Raw genomic sequence first — 19,080 nt, forward strand, 5'->3', positions numbered from 1 at the left:
ACTGAGAGTACCTCAGTTTTTCCGCCAGTGTCTTAGGTGTTGGTCACGAGTAAAGATGTGCTGTGCTGAACTCCACTGGAATATCCTACACTGGGGCAAGTCGTGCAACCGGATCCATTCAAAGTGTCTTTTTCAGGCCAAATTGGATGGTACCCGGGCCTTGTGTCCGAACAAACAAGGTTTTACCTGTAACCCCTGAAGAGTTGGCATACCCCAAAGAAACGCGGCGGGCTTACATAGATGCATGATGTCCATACAGATGATTTTATGTCTCTTATTTTGTTTTACTCTAGACTTTCCAACATCAATAAAAATCAAAAAACTGGAGGTGTCATAGGTACTTCACTTTCTTTTAAAGCCAACATCCCAAAAACGTAGAAGTTCTACCAAAAAGCAAATCCCCTCAAAATGGCAGGACTTTTCAGGCATAGACTGTGAGACTTACAACGTACATATAAAATCATACAATCACTTTATTATAACAATTTATCAAAAAGTATACACATAATAAAAAAGATACACAAATGTATTTTCAGGTATGCAACCTAGTTACATCCAAACTTGTTCAAAAATGAAAACAATTCTTTTCAATGTATATACAGGTGTGACATATCTATAACATGATCACATATGCACAACCAACTGAATCAATAATCTGCATATGATATGTCCTACGTGTTACGGAGTTTTCTCCTTCCTCAGGCATCCATCATTTATGCAGGTCCATGTTATTCGAAGTTTTGATCTACAATGATAAATAAGAACACGTGTACATGTATATAGACCTTGTTGGCGTAGGAGAGCGAAAAAGAAAAAAAAGGGGGGGGGAAGGGGATTATGTACCTAATCATACTCACATGCATAGAAGTATGTTCCAAATAAGGTCATAGCGTGACCAATTAATGTGAACCTTCAAACCAATTTGGTTGTACAAGTAGCAAAGACAGAGAGGCAGAACGCACAGAAGGGCAGCGTTAGGGACGAAGACGACACCTTCTCCCCTCTCTCCTAGCCCAATACACTGTGTGGAGCGATGAAAGATGTGTTTAAGGGTCCCCCAAAGACACAAACCGGGACCGTGTAGATAGGCAGCTGGAATGTATAAGAGAGGGGGGAAGAAAAGTTGTACAGCAAGATAAGGGATTTTTTTAACCAAACTGGATGGTACCCGGGCCTCGTGCCCAAAGAAACAAGGATTTACCTGTAATCCCTGAAGAGTTGGTATAACCCAACGAAAAGCGTCCGGCTTACATAGATGCATGATGTCCATACAGATGATTTTATGTCTCTTATTTTGTTTTACTCTAGACTTTCCAACATCATTCTGCCCTTCCAGTGGCCCATGTTGTGCAGGACTTGTTTTTACTTTATGATATGCCAAGAACCATGACGTCAATATGTATATGTGCTTTTCAGCATGCCCAGCGTGTATGCGATTCTGTGCATGCATTTTTGTGTTATTCAGTATGTTATACATGATCTCACACAGTATAATAAAATGTTCTTTGCTATGACTGCTTTTTGATATACATCTCTCATTTCAAAACTCCCCTTTTTTGTCGGTACCCACAAAAGCAACACTGTGTTTCATGTCACACGTTTACTTTATATAGTGATTGGCCTCATTTAAAGTCCCGCTGACCGCTTTCCCTTTTCTTTGTCTACATTTTGGGATGGAGGCCAATTACTTTTGGTGCCTTGGACCCCATCATTCTTTATACCTATTCAAGATGGCCACCACGACCTCTGGCCAGACCGCTCATTCGCGGCACTACGACCTATGTGGCCCACCCCACTCGCTGAGCTGGCTCCTGACGTCCGCGCATGCGCAAAGCGGGCAGGAAGATGCTGAGGGACTCAGAAAAGCCAGTGTAAGGGGGGCCACCCACTATAGTAGCCAGGAATGAAGATACAATATCACAAGGAAGGGAAGGAAGAAAGCAAAAAAAGAGAGAGGAATGCAAAGAAAGGAAAGCGAGAGAGAATGGATGACAGGAGGGAGAAATGGAAGGAGAAGGGAAATAGATATAGCTTCTTTCTCTGCTGCAGACTTGAGCAAATCGCAGTATAGAAATGCAAATAGGAGCTCTTAGTTACGAGACAACTGCTGTCCCAAAAGACCCACAGAAGGGACTGCCTATCTTATCAGTGCATTTAGCTGCCCACGAATAAGGACTGCACCTGGGAAAGGCTTGAACCCAGCTGGAAGCTGCCAACTGCAGAGGTAAGGGACATTCCACCACCATTCACTGATCATGCGGTATGAGGGGAAAAAAGGAGAATGCTGGGAGTGCACTAATCCTTTTCTTTTATAATATTCACTGGTCCTGAGGGAGGAGCCAAGGCGGAGCTTGTCACAGGTAGGCTGAAATGGGGGCACCAGGAAAGATCATTTATGTCCTGGAGCTAACTTTGCTGGCACTGACCCTGGAACTATCCAAGCACAATCAAATGGGAGGTCAATTAGCCACAGCTCAAGAAAGCCCAAGTAACCTCTAGAGCAGCCATTCTCAACCAGGGTTGGCTAGGGGTTCCTTGAGCTGTGGCTAAGCTCCTATCTGATGGTGCCTGCATATCTCCAGGTTGCACACCACCTGGTAGAGCCAGTGGTATGACTGCAAGGCTGCTGTAAGGGCAGCCTTCGAACACCACCAATGTAAGGGGGCATTTTCCCAATGACCCCTAATGGACTAATCTTACCAGGGGTTCTCTGAGATTTTCTATCTCAAGATTTGTTCTGGGATAAAAAGGTTGAAAATAGCTAATCTAAGGAAAACCCGGCTTGTGAATGCTGCACTTGATTGTAATACTATAGTGCTACCGTATAGTCAACCTGTGGAAAATCTCATTGCTACACATGTTCTTTACATTCTGGGTGACCTGGCCCTTGCTTGACCCAGAGGGAAGCTAGTCCTCTTCTGAGGGACCCAAAACAGATCATTTTACAAAGGCTCACCCAAAGTCCTTAACATGATTGCTGTTTGTGGTCTAGCCCAATGCCTAATGCCTTTGATCATACGGCTTTTTTTCTCAGGCATTTTTGCCCCCTTTATTTTCACTTGGTGACCCTGTAACATATCCTGTCCTAGAGTGACAATGCTTAACTCAATGTACTATATCCATGGAGAAGCCATGTTGTCAGTCTAATGCCCCATACACACTATCAGATTTTCTGCTGATTTTTTTTCCTTCAGATTTACCAAAACCGTGTAGTGGAAGGGCCTGCCTGATTGTATACAAATTGAAACTCCTAAGGTTTGACCTCATATTATATGGTTTTGTTTTTTATCTGTGTTGCAACCCACCGTTTCACACAGGCAAAACCGCCCTGCAACACAGCAAAACCGGACCATCAGCACACTGTAAAGCTGCCCCGCAACAGCGAGGCACAATGTGAGAACTACGGTCCCCCCCCCGCTGTTTGTATAGGCTTCAATTGTGGCCCTGAAATGGTATCTCCCATCAAGGGATGCCTCCTATGATGTGCGCTTGCGCCCTGGTCACATCACTCCAGCTGATCGGCATATCAGCTGAAGTGCCGCTCCGTTCTGCACATGCACGGGCACTATTCGATGGGGGGCACTTCTCGACAGAACACTGGCAGCAGGAAATATGGATAGGGGGCAGTAATCACACTGTGTGTGTGTACACTCCAATGTCATCTAAGAGCGATCCTGTGTAATGTGCTGGAGGGGCGCTGCAGTGACAGGAGAGGATGAGGAGGGGAAGGTCACAGGGAAATTGTACACAATGAAGGGGGAGGTAATAGTTTGTACTTTGGATGTTTGTGGAGAAGGGGGATGGGCATTTATCTGTACTGAGAAGTGTAATCAGGATGGGGGGGTGTATTTGCTAGAAGGAGGATTTGGTCAGAATATGAGCTAGGACAGTTTTGGGGGATTTGAGCCGTGATGGGGAATGTTTTCTCTAAGGGTGTGGGAATTTCTGCTAAGAGGGGGGAATTTGTGCTTTGGGAGATTTGGGTAGGGAGGAAGAATTTGTGCTAGAAAAAGGGTAATTTGGAGGGGGTTGTTGATTTGTGGGAGAAATTGTTATACAAGGAGGAATGGGGGGATTTGCTCTTGAAGTAGTGATTTAGGGGATTTTTTTTGCTGGGGGGATTTGTTAGGAGGCGGGTTTGGGAGGATTTGTGTTAGGAGGCGGGGCTGAGGGAGAATTTGTGTTAGGAGGCGGGGTTGAGGGAGGATTTGTGCTGGGAGAGTGGATTGGGGAGGATTGTTGATACAAGGGGGGATTGCAAGGATTTTTGCAAAGAGGAGGGATTGGATGGATTTGTGCTAGAAAAAGTGATTTGGGGGATTTGTTCTAGGAGGAGGGATTGGTGGGAGGATTTGTGCTAGGATAGGGAATTGGGGGAGTAGTTTTCTGCTGGGGGGAGATTTGGGTAAGGAGGAAGAATTTTCTCCCAGGAAAAGGGTAATTTGGATGGGGTTGGGGATTTGGGGACGATTGGGGGGGGGGGGGGGTTTGTGCTGGTTTAGGGAATTGGGGGAGTAGAGTTCTGCTAGGAGGGGGGATTGGGGGCATAATAACTGTGTAGTGGATACTCTAACTTTGAATTAGATGTAATGTTGAAAAGTGACCCGTTGCTACAGGCACTTTATCGGTATCTAATGTGATTGGTAGATATATGGAATGGCGGGGCTGCGCTGCTGTAGTTATTGCCAAATTAATTTATGCAACAAAGCTAACATGACATTGATGTGCAAGGATGTAAATAATGGCGATTTAAATAATGTGACATTGAGCAAATAAATATCGAAAATGTGAGAATTCATATAATAATACAATCCATGCCACTTTAGGTGCTGATAACAGTGCAATAAATATTTGAAAAAGAAGGGGCAAATACCACAAATGAATCTATAAAATACGGAGGCATTCATCTGTCAATGTGCAGCGATTGCTCTGAAGACAGCAGAATATTAATAGTGATTTATAAACATAAGACTCCAAAGTAAAGAGGGAGATGGAAAATTTGAGGCTACTTTCACACTGGAGGCATTTTTCAGGGGCTAAAGGGTTAAAAAATAGCGCCTGTAAATCGCCTGAACACCCCTCCCCCAGTATGAGAGCCCAGAGTGCTTTCACACCGGGGCGGTGCGCTGGTGGGACTGGAAGAAAGTCCTGCAAGCCGCATCTTTGGGGCGTTTTGGGAGCGGTGGATACATCGCTTCTAAAACGCCCCTACCATTGAAATCAATGGCCAGCGCTGCCGATGCACCTGCAAAGCGTTTCGGCAGTGGCGCCTTTAACCCTTTTCTGGCCGCTAGTGTGGGTTGAAAGCGCCACTAAAATGACGGTAAAGCGCAGCTTTACTGCCCACAACCCCCCCGCCCCCACCAAAGTAATAGTGTGTCCCTTTAGTGTTGTAGGAGGGACAGGGGGGAGATTTGTGCTGGGAGGGGGGCCGGTCAGGTGGGGGGAAGGAGCCACTGTCATATAAGAAGTTGAGAACCCCTGTCGTGCAGGGTATGGGGGGGCCCCTGTCCTGCAGGGTGTCGGGGGGGCCCCCCTGTCATATAGGGTGTCGGGGCCCCTGTCCTGCAGGGTATCAGGGGGGCCTGTCATGCAGGGTGTCAGGGCCCCTGTCATGTAGTGTATCAGGGGCCCCTGTCCTGCTGGCCGTTGGGGCCCATCATGCAGTGTATCAAAGCCCCTGTCATGCAGGGTGTGGGGAACCCTGTCATGCAGGGTATTGGGGGCCCCTGTCATGCAGGGTATTGGGGGGCCCCTCTCCTGCAGGGTGCCGGGGGCCCCTGTCATGCATTGTGTCGGGGCCCCTGTCATGTAGGGTGTGGGGGGCCCCTGTCCTGCAGGGGGTTTGGGCCCCTGTCATGCAGGCCAGCGCTACCGATGCACCTGCAAAGTGTTTCGACAGTGGCGCCTTTAACCCTTTTCTGGCCGCTGGTGTGGGTTGAAAGTGCCACTAAAATGACGGTAAAGCGCAGCTTTACTGCCGACAACCCTCTCGCCCCCACCAAAATAATAGTGTGTCCCTTTAGTGTTGTAGGAGGGATGGGGGGGATTTGTGCTGGGAGGGGAGCCAGTCAGGTGGGGGGAAGGAGCCACTGTCATATAAGAAGTTGGGAACCCCTGTCATGCAGGGTGTCGGGGGGCTCCTGTCCTGCAGGGTGTTGGGGCCCCTGTCATATAGGGTGTGGGGGGGCCCCCCTGTCATGCATGGAGTCGGAGCCCCTGTCATATAGGGTGTGGGGGGCCCCTGGCATGCAGTGTATTGGGGCCCCTGTCATGCAGGGTGTCGGGGCCCCTGTCCTGCACGGTGTCGGGGGGGCCATGTCATGCAGGGTGTTGGGACCCCTGTCATGTAGGGTGTTGGGACCCCTGTCATGCAGGGTGTCGGGGCCCCTGTCATGTAGTGTATCAAGGGCCCCTGTCCTGCTGGGTGTTGGGGCGCGTCATGCAGTGTATCAAAGGCCCTGTCATGCAGGGTGTGGGGGGCCACTGTCATGTAGGGTGTGGGGGGCCCCCTGTACTGCAGGGTGTTGGGGCCCGTCATGCAGGATGTGGGGGGCCCCTGTCATGCAGGGTATCAGAGCCCCTGTCATACAGGGTATCGGGGGGCCCCTGTCCTGCAGGGTGTCATGTAGGGTGGGGGCCCATGTCATGTAGTATATCGGGGTCCCTGTCATGCAGGGTGTGGGTTACCCCGGTCATGTAGGGTGTGGGTGGCCCCTGTCCTGTAGGGTGGGGGCCCTGTCATGTAGGGTATGGGGGGGCCGCTGTCATGCAGAGTGTGGGGGGTCCCTTCCATGCAGGGTATCGGGGGCCCCTGTCATGCAGGGTATCGGGGGGCCCCTGTCATGCAGGATATCATGTAGGGTGGGGGCCCCTGTGATGTAGGGTGTGGGGGGTCCTTGTCATGTAGTGTATCGGGGGCCACTGTCCTGCAGGGTGTTGGGGCCTATCATGCAGTGTATCAGGGCCTCTGTCATGTAGGGTGTGGGGGGCCCCTGTCATGTAGTATATCGGGGCTCCTGTCATGCAGGGTGTGGGTTACCCCTGTCATGTAGGGTGTGGGTGGCCCCTGTCATGCAGGGTATCGGGGGGCCCCTGTCCTGTAGGGTGTCATGTAGGGTGGGGGCCCCTGTCATGTAGGGTGTGGGAGGTCCCTGTCATGTAGTATATCGGGGCCCCTGTCCTGCAGGGTGTCAGGGGCCTGTCATGTAGTATATCGGGGCCCCTGTCATGCAGGGTGTTGGGGCCCCTGTCATGCAGTGTATCGGGTCCCCTGTCATGCAGGGTGTGGGGGCCCCTGTCATGCAGTGTATCGGGTCCCCTGTCATGCAGGGTGTGGGGGCCCCTGTCGTGCAGTGTATCGGGGGCCCCTGTCATGTAGTGTATGGGGGCCCCTGTCATGTAGTGTATGGGGGCCCCTGTCGTGCAGGGTGTGGGGGCCCCTGTCGTGCAGTGTATCGGGGGTCCCTGTCATGCAGGGTGTTGGGGCCCGTCATGCAGTGTATCAGGGCCCCTGTCATGCAGAGTGGGAGGCCCCTGTCATGTAGTATATCGGGGCCCCTGTCATGTAGTTTATCAGGGCCCCTGTCCTGCAGGGTGTCGGGTGCCCCTGTCCTGCAGGGTGTTGGGGCCCCTGTCGTGCAGGGGGTGTGGAGGCCCCCTGTCGTGCTGTGTATCGGGGGCCCCTGTCGTGCAGTGTATCGGGGGCCCCGGTCATGTAGGGTATGGGGGGCCCCTGTCATGTAGTGTATCGGGGGGCCCTGTCATGTAGGGTATGGGGGCCCCTGTCATGTAGGGTATGGGGGCCCCTGTCCTTCAGGGTGTCGGGCCCCTGTCATGTAGTATATCGGGGCCCATGTCATGCAGGGTGTGGGGGGGGCACTGTCGTGCAGGGTGTTGGGGCCCCTGTCCTGCAGGGTGTCGGGTGCCCCTGTTGTGCAGTGTATCGGGGGCCCCTGTCATGTAGGGTGTGGGGGGCCCCTGTCATGTAGTGTATCAGGGGATGGGGGGGCCCTGTCATGTAGTGTATGGGGGAGGGGGGGGCCTGTCCTGCAGTGTATGGGGGGGGGGGGGCTGTCATGTAGCGTATCAGGGGCCCCTGAGATCAGCTCTGCTCCTCAGTGTGGACGGTGATTTCTGTTCCCTCAGAGCAGAAAGGAGGAGAGGAAACACTGACAGATCATTACACAAGCCGGTCCCGCCCACACATCCCGACACTGGACCCGCCCCCTGGTCAGCTGACATCAGTCCTAATCACACTTACTAGTTCTCCGATAGAGGTGCGATGAAGAAGCTGGGGGTGTAGATTTTACCACCGGAGGGCGCTGTGTCAGGTCTCACTCCCTCCTCCAGGAGCCACCTACAAAATGGCGCCGGTCAGCCTGGGCGCGCTAACCGTCCGCCCCTTCCAGCCAATCAGATGCCGCTGCGTGACGCACGCTCTGGCTGATATCTCCGCTGTACGGAGACAGCTGCAGAGAGGATTGAGCTTTATCCTCCCTCCAGCCTGCAGGGGGCAATAGAGCGCCATTGTGTAGTGAGGGAAGGCTGTCCGTTCTTCCCCTCCTCTATGCCTTTCTCACATAACTGCAGGGAGGAAGGAAAGGACGATTCACAGTGTCTGGAAGTGCAGGGGGTTCTGTGCTGATTGATTATCAGTGCAGCCCCACCAAGAAAGCCCACACTGGACCACCAGGGATTGTCACCACCAGGTACACCACCCTAGACCACCAGGGATGCCAATCAGTGCCCACAATGGGCATCACTGATTGGCAGCCATTATTGTTTGGCACCTTATCAGTGCTTGTCAGGGCAGCCCCATCAGTGCCACCTATGTATACCCATCAGTGCCGCATATTAGTGCCCATCATCGATGCCACCTTATCAGAGCTTGTCAGTGCTGCCCCATCTGTGCCGCCTATCAGTGCCACCTATGTAAACCCATCAGTGCTGCATATCAGTGCCACATATTGGTGCCCATCATCAGTGCCACCTTATTAGTGCTCGTTAGTGCAGCCCCATCAGTGCCCACCAGTGAAGGAGAAAGTATACTTATTTCCAAAGTTTTTTCTTTCAAAGTTTTCTGTTTTTTTTTTTTTGTTTAGCAGAAAATAAAAACCGCAGAGGTGATCAGTTAACACCAAAATAAAGCTCTTTTAGTGGGAACAAAATGATAACAATGTGGTTTGTGTACAGTGTAGCATGACCGCGCAATTGTCATTCACAATGTGACAGCGCTGAAAGCTGAAAAGAGGTCTGGGAAGGAAGGTGTATAAGCTGCTCGGTATTGAAGTGGTTAATGTTAAAAACCTGAGTATTACTTCACATTTGTCCTCCGCAGTGTCACAATTTTAGGATATATCTTCTATCGAGTGTCCAGACAATCTGATGCGGCTTTTGACGTTTAAAAAAATAACGGGTATGATCTCTCGCCGTGACCCTCAATTTACTAGGGTAAATGAGATTTAACTTTTTTATTATCCAATTTTCTTTACAATTTTGTTAAACTTTTTAAAATATTTCACAGTGCTTCTGGGGAAGGGATGGGGGGTATGGGGCAGTGGATGGTGTCAGTAGCACACAGCGGGCTGGAGGAGGAGAACACGGGGGTGGGGGGGAATGGGGGTGGGTTTGAGGTGCCGCGGGGGATGGTTGTTTGCTGCCCCCAAACAAAAAACCAGCAACCGCCACTGGAGATTATGGTGGTGGATGGTATGTGCAGGAGAGGAGTGCTGAGTCTATGAAGGTGGGGGGTATGTGCGGGAGAGGAGTGCGGAGTGTATGGAGGTGGGTAGTATGTGCGGGAGAGGAGTGCATGGAGGTGGGTAGTATGTGCGGGAGAGGAGTGCATGGAGGTGGGTAGTATGTGCGGGAGAGGAGTGCATGGAGGTGGGTAGTATGTGCGGGAGAGGAGTGCATGGAGGTGGGTAGTATGTGCAGGAGAGAAGTGCAGAGTGTATGGAGGTAAATGGACAGTGTCAGTAAGGTAGTGTCAGCAGTTTTTTGTTGTTACTATTTTGTTTTTGAATTTTTTTAAACACTTTTTAAAATATTTTTTCACAGTGCTTCTGGGGAAGGGGGTGGAGGGCGGTTTGGGGCAGTGGACAGTGTCAGTAGAGCAGTGGATGGGGTCAATAGGTTTTTTTTTTTTTTAAGTATTTATTTTTTTACAATTTCATTTGTTTTTTTTTTTACAGTGCTTTTTTTTTGGGGGGGGGGGCTTGGGGCTGTGGACAGAGCTGCTATGGGGGTGGTGTCAGGTTTTTATTTTATTTATTTTTTACAATTTTATTTTGTAAATAATATTGAATCTTTTTGTTTTTTTATCAGCCCTGTTGAGGGGCTTTGTTGAGATATCAGGAGTCTAAATAAACCCGACATCTTCCCTTTGAGGTAGAGAAGGACTGAGGACACAGATTCCCAAGCCCCTTTCTGAGCAGCCTCAGCATTGAAAATGAATGAACAGGAGACAGAGGCTCCCTCCCCCGGAAAAAAAAAATCATGACAGGACCTCTTAAAAATGAGATGGGGGGTCAAAAAGACCTCAGATCTCATATTTACACTAAAATGCAATAAAAAAATAAATATAAATAAAAAGTATAACCACGCTCTCCCACAAAATAGTTATTCCTGGCAAATACTCAAACCCAGAAACTCCAAATAAATTCAGCCACTATAAGTTTGATGTGACTGTTGATAAATGATAAATAAAATAATAAAAAACAAAATCAATGATAACATATATATGAAATTAATACAAATATAGTGCTTAACAGTTTCACTGAATATATCAAATAAATAAATATTAAATATCAGATAAATACATAAGCAAATTCATTGTGAAAATATCAGATAAATAAATAGATAAATAAATAAATAAGAACGTTGATGAACTCATATAGTGCTTAAAAAGAGAAACGTGCAACCATCAATAAAAATAAGATAAATAAACAAATGTGCCCAAAAAAGTGCTCTCAAAAAAGAGAAATAGATAAGTGCAACAGTCCGTTGGGTTAAAGATATTCCTTCAGCGAGATTCTGTATAAAGTATAGGCTTCCTTCATCACCACTGTGCTGATTAGCAATCTGAATGCGCGCTTACCAGACCAAAAAGGAATTTCAGCACATATCATTGGAATTCCCAAGGGACCATCGGATCAGGACAGCAACCAACCCCTTCTAAGCGACCTCCAATGGCGGAATCACTTATAATCGTATGACAGCTGCTATGACTAATCACGTCCCATACTAATGTGTGAGAATCACAGATAAATCATGTGTTGCCCAATCCCCTTAATGATCTACTGAACCTGCAGCAAAAACCCTTAATTAGAGATGGCCTTGCGGTTCGCCCGGCGGTTAGTTTGCGTCAAATTTTGCTTGTTCGCGATTCGCCAAACCAGTGGACTAACTATAATACACTATATATAAATGTAGGAAAGCTGACATAAATAGAGCATGACCAGGACTCTGAACAAGGGGAGCAGAGATGGGGTAACAGGTTACAGGGTACTGGATGGAAGATACAGTATATAGATTAGAATAATCAGAAAGCAAGTATATGGCTAACAAGCAAAACACAGAAGCACTGATGAAAATCAAGGAGGGAGGGGTTATATAGCTTCCCAGCAGCCAGCATCAGGCGGACCCAATTTACTGGTGTCTGTTGGCTGCTGGAAGGAACCCGCTGGTGGCCACCAGAATTGCTCTGCTCAGCTCTGGGGACCAAAGTGCAACCAGCATGTAATCCAAGTCATGACAGTTTCCCCCCTCCAGATGCTCCACTTGGCCCTAACTTAAACATAATAGTCCATGTGAGTGACTCTTTTGCAGAAGAAGTCCAAAAGGTTGAAGATCTCCCACCATCAATGTTTAAAGCCTTTCCTGATTTCCTTAGGCTACAGTCCTTCAACCCACAGGGTACCAAGCTGCCAGGGTCTGACAACAACTGGCTAGGTACTTCCCTGCTAGGATCTGCAAACTGGCTAGGTGGCCTGCCACCATTGTTTAAAAACTGGCTGAGTGCTCAGATAAGATACATTAGGAATTTCAACACTTGGAATTTGCAGTGCCACAAAGCAACAAATATTCGAGTGCTGAAATCCTATATGCCATCTCAAGGCTCAACACTCTAGTCCCTAACGCATACAGGTATCCAAATGTCAGGGTGCCCCTTCGCAACTGGACATTTCACTGGCTGCTAGAAATTGCTTTTTATTTTAACAGCAACCCAGGTCTTTCCAAGGCACTGGGTCCCCTAACGGCCTGGAGTTGCAGAGATTACCTCTGGGTCAGGACAAAGTTCAAATAGAACTCTGCCCTTCCCTAAAAGACCTCTTCTATTGGGGCTGTAATGCAAGTGCAGTTACCAAGCTCAGAGTAAGTGTCTGAACCACCAGGCTTTGGAAAAACAGAAGCAAATAGCTGCAAAATAAACTCAGGGAAGGTGGAATCTTGGACCAAATGGGTAACCCATGCCAGGCATGCAAAAAACATGGAGAAGTATTAGACCCAACAGCTGGTGAGATCTTAACCCTAGTAGCAGGCTGGCTGGGCAGCAGGCATAGAACCAGCAGAAACAGATGGGTCAGCAGGCACCAGGCTATTAGAGGCAGGCATGGCAGCAGGCACTGGACCATCTGAGGCAGGCTGGACAGCAGGCACAGGACTATCAGAGGCAAGCTTGGCAGCAGGCACAGGGCCATCAAAGACAGGCTGGGCAGCAGGCACAGGACCATCAGGGGCAGGCTGGATAACAGGCACGGGACTATCAGCGCCAAGCTTGGAAGCAGGCACAGGATCATCAATGGCAAAATGGGCAGCAGACACAGGACCATCAGAGGCAGGCTGGACAGGAGTAGCATGCACCAGATCGGACTAGACTGGTGCAGCAGGCACCAAATCTAGCTGGACTGGAGTGGCAAGCATCATATCAGGCTGGACTGGAGTAGCAGGCATCAGAATAGGCTGGACTGGAGTAGCAGGCATTAGATTAGGCTGGACTGGATTAGCAGACATTGAGTCAGGCTGCATTGGAGTAGCAGACATTGTATCAGGATAGAGTGCAATGGCAGACATTAGCTCAGGTTGGACTAGAGTAGCAGACATCGGGTCCATTATTGTTGCTGGACCATTTTTGTTTGTTGCTGGGGATTTTTTTTTTATTGCTGCTGGGGGATCTATTGTTGCTGTTGAGTGACTGATTGTTGCTGCTGGGGGATTTATTGTTGCTGCTGGGGAAATTACTGTTGCTGCTTGGGGTTACAGTGTTGTTGTCAGGGGTTTTATAGTTGCAAGGCTACTCTTTGTGGTCCTGGTTGGTTGTCCCATTAGCTCCACGACATACATACTATGCAACAAGGTATTATGCTCCTTGATACTAATTTTGTAATTTGTTCTGTAAAATGTCTTCAAGATTTTTGTTAAACGTGGTATTTTGCTTCTGAATGATCATATAGTTACATAGTTAGTAAGGTTGAATAAATAGGTAATTAAAGTGGAAGTAAACCCACTTTTTTAACTTTTACCTACAGGAAAGCCTATAATAAGGCTTACCTGTAGGTAAAAAAAATATCTCCTAAACCTGTACGGTTTAGGAGATATTCCCCTCGGTATGCGCCGCTGACTGCAGCGGCGCATGCGCACAAGGGGGTTCTCTCCGCGAAAATCCGGCAGCGCTCGTCCGGCCGGATTTAAATCTCCCGCGCGCATGCGCGGGAGTGACGATATCGCGGCTCCGGCCACTCACAGCGCCGGAGCCGCGATACCCGGAAGAGACGCCGAGGGAGCATGTCTGCTTCCTCGGCGTGGATCGGGCGAGATGTCGGGGCCTCGTTCTAAGGTAAGTATTTCATAATGAGCTAGTATGCGGTGCATACTAGCTCATTATGCCTTTTGCTTTGCAGGTTTTAAAAAAAAAAAAAAATGCGGGTTTACTACCGCTTTAAGTTAGTGCTGCGCTCCCAAGATAAAGTGAAACAATGGGAAAACAAAAAAACTATCCCGCAAAAGAATAATGTATATGGCCTTGTTGCAATTGGTGTAACCAAATACAGAGGGTACTAACCCCAGGATAAGGTGCTCAAATGCATATATCTAAGATCAAATAAATATGATATATATAAATAAATCACTAAAAAACAATTAATATACAAACAACAAAATGTAACGTGTGGTGTAATCTAAAACCAGTGATCAAACAAATTAAAGTGCTAGGTGCACATAGTAAACAAAATCAATCCAAAAAAAACAAAATAATCCAATGGTGGATATTGCAGTGAAAATATCAAATGCAATAGTAAATTGACATGGTACATTCACAGTGCAAAACTCTTTCTCCACTTCAGTGATGTCCATGTGTTCGCTAGGCACACCAGGCAATTACCTCACTGCTGTAAGGTATACGGCATATATGTAGCCCTTTCAGAGAAACACTGGAAATCAGGAAGGGGACTTCAAACTCCTATAGCGTCACCACCGTCCATGTAACTACTCCATAGATGAGGTCAGCAGGTGCTCAAAGAATAGATATAAAGCCAGCCATAGTGTAGTAAACCTAAAAGTTGGCAATTTTATTTAAAGATTAAAACTACTCACAAAGCAGCAAGGGTGAGTCACACAGTTAAAGACACTAGTCCATCCAGTTCAACCTGAGTGAGTGTCCACACAATTGTCCCTATCCTTGTACATTGCACACTCACATTGGTCCCTACCCTCAAGGTGCCCACAATCCAAAGTCCCCATTCATATACTAGGGTCAATTTTGGACAGAAGCCAATTAACTTACCTGCATGTCTTTGGAGTGTGGGAGGAAACTGGAGTACCCGGTGGAAACCCACGCAGGCACAGGGAGAACATGCAAACTCCAGGCAGGTAGTGTTGTGGTTGGGATTTGAAACAGCGACCCTTCTTACTGCTAGGTGAGAGTGCTACCCACTACACCACTGTGCCACCCTATATATTTGTGTCAACTGGAGGTGTCAGATATGAAATGGTAGCCTTATGCTGTTCATGTTAAACATTTAAAAACTTTATTAAAAAATGTATTTTATTATAGAAGAAAAACTTTTCAGTCACTACAGCTGCTCCCCCTGCTAATGATGCAGATTTTTTGCCACCTGTGTCCCATTGGGACGATTTTCCTTCACTTTAAGTCCCACAGCCACAACAGCAAGTGAGGGGAAATCATTTTGCAGTGCATGGGCAGTTCCATGCATTTTTACCTTCAGCTTTAAGTTCAGCTTTAAAGAAATAAAATAAAAATTTAAATAAAGAAAAAATAATATAGTGCATACAGTTGCAACACAAGTCATATTGTAATTGAATGTTATTAAAAATTACCTTTCCTTTTCAATCTGCAGCTCTGTCATTTTCTGTAAAATGTAATGGCATATGGCTACCTGGAGGTGCTCTGTCCCTCTTTGACCTCCCCTCCCTGTCTTCTCCCCCTCCCCCTTCCCTCCCCCCTTTCCAATTTTGCCTTTTTCCTCCACTCTTCGACCTCTCTTCCCCCTCCTCTCCCCCCTTTCTTCCCCTCTTCCCTTCCCCCCGTCTAAAGTGTGTGGCGTGTTCACCAATGCCAGGAGCCTGGCGGACAAAATGGGAGAACTAGAGATACTGTTGTATGAGGATGATTTTGATTTTGTGGGAATTTCAGAGATTTGTTTCAACAGCTCTCATGATTGGCCTGCAACCATTCAAGGGTATTCCCTTTATTGCAGGAATAAAGAGGGTAAAAAAGGAGGAGGGGTATGCCTATATATCAAGAATAATGTATAAGTGAATGTGAGAGATGGCATCACTAAGAGAGCTATGGAGGAGGTGGAATCCCTAGGGGTAGAGCTCCAACCGGATAAAACTAAGGGGGAAGTAATATTGGGAGTATGCTATAGGCCCCCTAACCTGAGAGAGCAGGGGGAGACGGACCTCCTATCACAATTAGGATTAGCAGCAAGGATGGGAAGAGTCATCATAATGGGAGATTTTATTTATCCAGACATAGACTGGGCGGAAGGAAGCACGCATTTGTCTAAGCATGTCGCGCTATGTATCGCAGGGTAATTAACTGCCTTCTAATTAACAACTTTCTAATATTATATACTTATTATGAAAATATTCTTATCCCCATACGGTGCTAATCAATAAGGTTACAAATCCATATATGAATATACATATAAATACATGAAAATAAAATAAAAATAAAAAATCGAATAATATATAATCGTGAAATGCATATATATCCAGTGCCTGATGATATCAAGTCTATATATATATCTCTATTATCCAATTTCCAATAATAAAGTGCTCGTGCTCAGTGAATATAATGTGAATGAAATCAATAGGATGCCATCAAGTCCATAAAAAGGTTTTTTAAAAATATAAAAAAAAAAAAAATTGGAATGAACATAAAAGCAAACGGTCCTTCTTTAAAGTGCCCAGTAACTTCGTGCAAAATTGTGCTCTCCTCCCCCGTCAGGTGTGCCCTTACCTTAAAAGCCGGTTCACACAGGGGCGACGCAGATCGGACTTCAGGTCGCCCCTAGTCGCCTCAGGTTTGGACAACATGCAAAAATCAATGTAAGTGAATGAGAGCCGTCTTAATGCACACTACTGAAGTCGCTCCGACTTCAGAAAAAGGTTCCTGTACTACTTCAATCCGACTAGTACCCATTGATTTCAATGGAGGTTGCAATGCCTACAAGTCGGATCTCCGTATATACGGAGGCGACTCTCACAGAATTATCAGCTCTGAAGAGGGAACTCCTCGCCAAATTTATGAAAAAAAATTGGCGTGGGTTCCCCCTCCGAGAGCATACCAGGCCCTTACACCGAAAAAAACGGCGTGGGGGTCCCCCCCAGATCCATACCAGACCCTTATCCGAGCATGCTACCCGGCCGGCCAGGAAAGGGGGTGGGTAGTGGTAGTGGCTGCTATAGACACCTCTCACTGCAAGCCTCCTCCACATTCTGGCTGTACACCTTCCTCCAAGAAATCTCCAAACCTCCTCACATATCCCATAGGGAGAGTAATAAAGGCACACAATAGTGTAATACTGCTTGAGTAATATCTATTCACTTTAAAACATATAATCCATCAAACTCACATTTAAATAATAAAAAAAAAACACTGTATAAGGTGCTTATAGTGCTGTAGTGGTAAGAGGGGTAGGGTCACCTGTTCCCGGATCTGCTGCCCGGGAGGTGTTGCATTCAGATGCTACTACACCGCCTCGCCGCGCTACATCCTTCTTTCTGTGTGTCAGGCAGTCAAAATCCAACCGGTTTCATCACTATCCTCGTGACTTCCTCTGGGATATCTGACTGGCTGACGTGTAGCATAACTTTATATTGCGGCGTCCGCCACCATTTTCCTGTAGCCCCAGTATACTCAGTATACTACATTTTAAGACACCACTATGGCCACGGCGGATGTATCATCTAGAGGTCGACCGATATATCGGCCGGCCGATATATCGGCCGATATTTGCCGTTTTTTAAATAATCGGCATCGGCCGATTGTGCTGATAAAAAGCAGATTTAGAACTGCAGCGGGACTTAGAAATGACTTCTGTACTAGAAGTCAGTGTAGTTGCCTGAGTCGTCATAGAAACCCTTTCCTCCTCTCTGGGCAGGCTGCCAAGAAAAGAACAGAAAGATACAATGTTTACACTTGAATGAATGAAGTCATCTCTGTGTGTAGAAGTTCTCAGTTTAACCATTTAAAGACTAAATCTTTTCTGACACTTGTTGCTTACAAGTAAAAATCCTGTATTTTCTGCCAGAAAATCACTTAGACCCCCCAAAAATTATATATATTTTTTTAGCAGAGATCCTAGGGAATAAAATAGCGGTTGTTGCAATATTTTATGTCACACGGCATTTGCACAGAGGTCTTTCAAATGCATTTTTTTAGGAAAAAAATACACTATTTAAAAAATAAAAATAAAATAAAAACAGTAAAGTTAGCCCATTTTTTTTTTTTTCGTCCAAAAGTTTTGACTACCTGTTTTTATTTAATATATAGGTTTATTTTTTTTTTTATCTAAATCATACATACAAGTAAACTGATTGGAGGTTTGTTTTGTTTAATAAATGTTTAAATGTAAGAAATTTTCTGTATCACTAAGGCTGCTTTCACACTGGGGCGGTATTCAGGCGTTACAGCGCTAAAAATAGCGCCTGTGTAGCGCCTGAAAAAAACACTGGAGCGATGCGCTGGCAGGACGGTGAAAAAAGTCCTGCTAGCCGCATCTTTGGAGCGGTGAAGGAGCTGTGTATTCACCGCTCCTAAACCGCTCCTACCCATTGAAATCAATGGGACACTGCGGCAAGGTTTAACCCTTTTTCGGCCGCTAGCGGGGGTTAAAACCACCCCGCTAGCGCCCGCAGACCGCCGCTAAAATGACGGTAAAGCGCCGCTAAAAATAGCGGCACTTTACCGCCGACGCCGCTCCCGCCCCAGTGTGAAAGCAGCCTTATGAAGACTGCTTTCACACTGGAGCGGGCAGGCGTTGACGGTAAAACGCAAGTTTTAGCGGCTCTTTACCATCATTTTAGCGGTGCTATTTGGCTGCTAGTGGGGCACATATAACCCAGCTAGCAGCCAAGGAAGAGGTTAAATGCGCCCATGAAGCACTGCTGCCAAATCGCATTGCATGCGCTTCGGCAGTGGTGCCCATTCATATCAATGGGCAGGAGTGGTGGAGGAGCGGTATACACCACTCCAAACGTGCTGCTTGCAGGACTTTTTTTTTTTTTTAACATCCTGCCAGCGCATCGCCTCAGTGTGAAAGCACTCTGTCTTTCACACAGACTGCAGGGGAGCCATTTTGCAGGCACTTTACAGGCGCTATTTTTAGCCCAAAAGCGCCTGAAAAACGCCCCAGTGGGAAAGGTGTGTTAGATCAAGGGGGATTAAAAAAAAAAAGGAAAAAAATAAATAAATAAAATAAAATCGGCCTAACATATCGGCCCAAAAAAATCGGCATCATATATCAGCTATCGGCCGCCATGATTTCTAAATATCGGCATCGGCCAGAGAAAAACCCATATCGGTCGACCTCTAGTATCATCCTTATATAC

At 47.1% G+C, this 19,080-nt stretch overlaps 1 long non-coding RNA gene across 1 annotated transcript; it reads right to left on the minus strand.

The window, feature by feature from the left end:
• Window positions 1–455: 455 nt before the first annotated feature.
• LOC143982269 (uncharacterized) lies at window positions 456–8,344 on the minus strand. Its single transcript, XR_013274424.1, has 2 exons — window positions 8,264–8,344; window positions 456–745 (listed from the first exon to the last, which is right to left on the minus strand). It is a non-coding gene; the product is annotated as an uncharacterized LOC143982269 (long non-coding RNA).
• Between the last annotated feature and the right edge of the window lie 10,736 nt (window positions 8,345–19,080).

This window comes from Lithobates pipiens, unplaced genomic scaffold (genome assembly GCF_037356315.1).
Source record: "Lithobates pipiens isolate NorthernLeopardFrog02 unplaced genomic scaffold, aLitPip1_a1.2 Scaffold_16, whole genome shotgun sequence".
Classification (NCBI taxonomy): domain Eukaryota; kingdom Metazoa; phylum Chordata; class Amphibia; order Anura; family Ranidae; genus Lithobates; species Lithobates pipiens.